The 5,104-nt window shown below is 42.0% G+C and overlaps 1 pseudogene; it reads left to right on the top strand.

Annotated features, from left to right (window-relative positions):
• Nucleotides 1–691: 691 nt before the first annotated feature.
• On the top strand, nt 692–808 carry LOC145256715 (5S ribosomal RNA; annotated as a pseudogene).
• Nucleotides 809–5,104: the final 4,296 nt, after the last annotated feature.

The following is a 5,104-nucleotide window of genomic DNA, read 5'->3' as shown; positions in this document are numbered from 1 at the left end:
CAATAGATTACCTGAAAGTACTTAACGCTCACAGGGAATATGAGTTGGAACAGCTACATCAAAGGCATTGCTGCAGCTGTTGTGAGGAAGGTGGGCTCTCTCTACCATGCTAAAAAGCTACTTACACCTGAAAGTATCCTGTACCTTTATAAGGTCACAATTCGCCCATGTATGGAGTATTGCTGACACGTTTGGGCTGGTGCATCTGCCACTAGTCTCTCACTCCTGGACAGGGTTCAAAAGAGAGTCGCCACAGTAATAGCTCTCAAACTGTCAGCCAGGCTTCAGCCTCTCTCCCTATCAACAAAATGTTGCATCCCTCTGCCTGTTTTACAAGTATTTTAATGGCCAATGCTCCGACGAACTTCAAACTTTTGCACCCCATCGATGTAAATACCCTCCCCGACAAACCTGAAAAGCAGCAAAATCCCACCTCTATACAGTAGAAATTCTTAGATGCCAAAAAGCCTTCTGTTCTAATAGTTTCTTCCCCAACACTGCTGGACTTCGGAATTCCCTTGCGGATTTCTGCTTCCCTAACTGTACTGACATGAAGAAGTTCAAGTGTAATGTAAACAAATATCTTGCTGCAAAACTCCTTTGATAGTATCCTTGCAATTATGTCCCAAATAGTAGCCCCCTACATCAAAGTGGCAGGGGGTTGTCTGGGGTTGAAATGCAATAAATATATATATACGGCACAATCACGTTGACACACTGGTTCTTGCCAGATCACCAAAGTTAAACAGCGTTGAGCCTGGCTAGTACCAGATGGGTGACCACTTGGGAAGTTTAGGTGCTGTATGTACCACGACGAGCCGTAGAAATTTCCAGGTTAGTATCTGGGGGTGCATTAATTCACTGGAAGAGATGCACCTTCAGTTTTCGTTAAGACATGCACCTAGGAGACGGAAACTGATGTAAAAACCTGCGACCTACCATATACTCTGTCTGGTAGCAGTCATCTGCACCGACAAAGGTTAGCAGTAATACGAAAAATTGTGGTTGGTTCTACGCAAAGCCTTCACCACGAAAAACAAATCATCTGTGTGGATTTCTGTGCAACATAATTGTTGTGGCAGAAGCTCATACATTGAAATCGATGCGAGAGTCCATCATATATATATATAGCCAGTAGAGTTTAGTTTCCTAGAAGAACATCCAATGAAACAACATGTGTCTACCAAAGAGTGCTTAATGAGTGAACAGAGCAGGTATATTAAATTTATTTATACAAACATTAATGGCTACATATGTGCATACATGTTTCTGTAATCACCCGCGTTGGAGGACTACGTCATCAGGCCTAAATTGAGGACCATTATCAGAGATTATTAGTTTGGGTATTCCATGCTTGGAGAAGATGTGTTTTGTTTGAGTTATTACTGTTGAGGCACTTGTATCAGTGAGATGGCTGAATTAAAAAAATTTGGAGTAGTAATCCACTACTATGACATAATCTTTCCCCCGCAGTCTGAATGGGCCTGTGGCAAACTTTTGCCAGAGTTGATCAGGAATATCATGTGGTATCTCAGGCTCTGATCTTTGTCAGTTGCTATACCGTTGACATGAATCACAGTTTTTTTAATTATATCTTTTATTTCCTTGTTCATGTTTGGCCAAAAAAAGAGCCTGTCTGGCATTGGATTTAGGTTTTCAATTCCCTGTTGTGCCTGATGCAAAACCTTGTGCATTTCTGCTCGCATATTAGTTGGGACAATGATCTGTTGGCCTTTAGTAGAAGCACTAGCTATTATTTTAGTTGTTTTTTTTTTTTTAGGGCTGGGAGTGGTTGTTCAATATCCTTACTATACCACCTCTCCACACCCGGGAAACGTCAGGTACTAATGCTAGTAGTTGTATATATGTAGAGTTGAATGTAGTAATCAAAGAGGAAAGTGTCCCTCGTGTGTGTGTGTTGTGTGTTGTGCGGTCATACAACTTACCTTCGGATGGGATCTGAGAGAAAGAGAAATTAAAGATGGCAGCTATGGATTTATAAGGTGTAGTCTCGTGGAGTCTCACAAGATCTCATCTTCCACTGCACATGTATGCAAATGGAATGGGGTCAGTTTTCTGATAAAATGTCTGTTGGCAGAGGCAGTACTGGAAGTTGAGAGAGAAAGTTGTCAGTGATGAATTCTAGCTGGACTTTTGCGTACTGTATTTGGTTTATTTTGTTTTGCTGTTTACCAGCCCATTTAACGTCAATATAGTTGGCGTCCTCCGTCTCGATAGATGATGGAGAATTGCACCTGAAGGTTGTAATGTTACCTTTCCAGGACGCGAGCCTGGGCAAAGTGTATGGAGGTCCTAATCTGCCCAGTACTGAAGACCCCCCCGCCTCGACTTCGCTAGTATGTTCAAAAAGGAAAGCAGAGCAATACATTTGGCACCAGTTTGGTTGCAGGAGTTGACGGAATCAATCAGCATAACACGCTGATGCTCCACTCTTGATTTGGTAGGTTTGCTCCCCTACACTTGGCTGTTAATCTCGTTTGTCCTGCAGCCGTTGACTATTTGCAGCAGTTTCTCATGTTCTCCCTATTTACAATGCCTCCCCATAGGACAGAGTTAGACACCAGGGTCCTTTTTTTAACGTGGAGAAAAGGAACAAAAATAAAAATTGTCTCAGCCGTGAAGGATTTCTCCTCCACTGACAGAGAACAAGAAATTGGAGTGCAGCATCTGAAGAACAGATACTACACTTTGATGTATTTATTTGCTCCCCCACCGAGCAAATTAGGCACAAGGACGATTTTTAATGTGAGGGGTGAAAGGGAAAATGGGGACCAACTTCCCGGGGAGTAGGGGAGCTGGATAGTGACAATTGGTATGAAGGGTTTCCCCTACATTGACCAAGGTCTTATATGTGGGGTTGCCCCCACATATGGTCTTTGCTTGCAGTATCTGCCGGAACAGATGGTATTTATTTGCTCCCCCACCGAGCAGATTAGGCACAAGGCCAATTTTTAATGTGAGGAGTGAAGGGAGGGGGAAGGGAAAGGGGGGACCAGCTCCCAAGAGGTGGGAAATGGGAGCTGGTTAAAGGTCAGGCATGTGGGGTTGCCCCCACATCTGGTCTTTGCTAGTCATAGCTAGTCATAGCTTGCAGTATCTGCCGGAACAGATGGTATTTATTTGCTCCCCCACCGAGCAAATTAGGCACAAGGCCAATTTTTAATGTGAGGAGTGAAGGGAGGGGGAAGGGAAAGGAGGGACCAGCTCCCGAGAGGTGGGAAATGGGAGCTGGTTAAAGGTCAGGCATGTGGGGTTTCCCCCACATCTGGTCTTTGCTAGTCCTAGCTAGTCATAGCTTGCAGTATCTGCCGGAACAGATGGTATTTATTTGCTCCCCCACCGAGCAAATTAGGCACAAGGCCAATTTTTAATGTGAGGAGTGAAGGGAGGGGGAAGGGAAAAAGGGGACCAGCTCCCGAGAGGTGGGAAATGGGAGCTGGTTAAAGGTCAGGCATGTGGGGTTGCCCCCACATCTGGTCTTTGCTAGTCATAGCTAGTCATAGCTAGTCATAGCTTGCAGTATCTGCCGGAACAGATGGTATTTATTTGCTCCCCCACTGAGCAAATTAGGCACAAGGCCGTTTTTGATGTGAGGTAAAAACCAGCTCCCCTTAAAGGGGGCACTCTGGTTACCAAAAATAATAATTGTCCCAGTATAGAGGGTTTCCCCTCCATTGACTAGTACAAATTATCTTAAGTGCAGCATCTGCCGGAACAGATGGTATTTATTTGCTCCCCCACCGAGCAAATTAGGCACAAGGCCGATTTTTAATGTGAGGAGTGAAGGGAGGGGGAAGGGAAAAAGGGGACCAGCTCCCGAGAGGTAGGAAATGGGAGCTGGTTAAAGGTCAGGCATGTGGGGTTGCCCCCACATCTGGTCTTTGCTAGTCATAGCTAGTCATAGCTTGCAGCATCTGCCGGAACAGATACTACACTTTGATCTTGTCCCGAAGGCATGTTGTTTAGCCTGCCAGCTGAAGCGGTGTACCGGCGTATGACGCTGGGAGTCAGTAGGTGAGAGATGGGTGGGGTCCAGTGGCGCTCATCTGCCCTAACAGTTAGGACACAGCATGCCAAGCTGCCAAAGGTACTATACCTACCCAGGGCTCCCTACATCCCATTTGTTATTGTTGACATTTGTTTGGAAATAGAAGTTTTCTTTTCTTTTTTTTTTACGCAAAATAAATCAAAGTTATCAAAATGTATAACTTTTAAACTTTTTAAATAATTTGGAACAGTCCTTATTGGAGTGCGCGTGTGACTTTTAAGAAAACTTTTTATTTTTCTCCAAATTTGAAATTTCCGTAACAAAATTCATAATTCTGAAATTTCCATAACAAAATTCATAATTCTGAAATTTCCGTAACAAAATTCATAATTTTGAAATTTTCATAACAAAATAAAATATAAAGAATCATTAAAATCATTACTGCTTTGTCTCCCACTGATGTGCACTCTTCAAACTGAAACCAAAAAAAAAAAAATCTCCTGTGAGAGTAATGCACAAGTGCCAACAAAATATCATATTCCTAAAATCACGTAACTTTATCAAGTAGTGTTATTTTTAAACAATAAATTAATTTTTAAACGATTAATGGGAATTCGTATGCATTACAACACAAAATCTCGCAAGTTTGAATTATTATTGAGTTAGCTCCCTTGGTTTCTTGGGGTAATTAAAAAAAAAAAAAAAATACTTCCGGCAAGTTAAAGTAGGCATATGCCGATTTTTTCCTCAGTTTTGGTTAGGGCGAATTCTGGACAAGCACCAAAAATGTTGTTTTTTTAAACATATAATCATGCTTTCTATCGTTTTCATTATTTGAAAAAATAAATGTAAATAATTATGGTAAATTTTTATTTCGTTTCCACCATAACATTTTCCTTTACAATGACGATTAAACAGGTTTTCGGGTATGCTGAAAACGAATATCGCATTTAACTTTTCGGTTATTAAGCAATGGAATTCCTTATAAAAGTGCCGGTCATTGTTGTATGTGCAAGCGAATGCATATTTTTGGTGTGCGCTTGCGTGTACAACAATGACTACCGCTTTTTAAATAAGGAATTATATTGCTTAATA

This window comes from Euprymna scolopes, chromosome 32 (assembly GCF_053919585.1).
Source record: "Euprymna scolopes isolate OS-2025 chromosome 32, ASM5391958v1, whole genome shotgun sequence".
NCBI lineage: Eukaryota > Metazoa > Mollusca > Cephalopoda > Sepiida > Sepiolidae > Euprymna > Euprymna scolopes.
The sequence above is the reverse complement of the archived record's forward strand: the minus strand, read 5'-3'. Positions and strand labels throughout refer to the sequence as shown.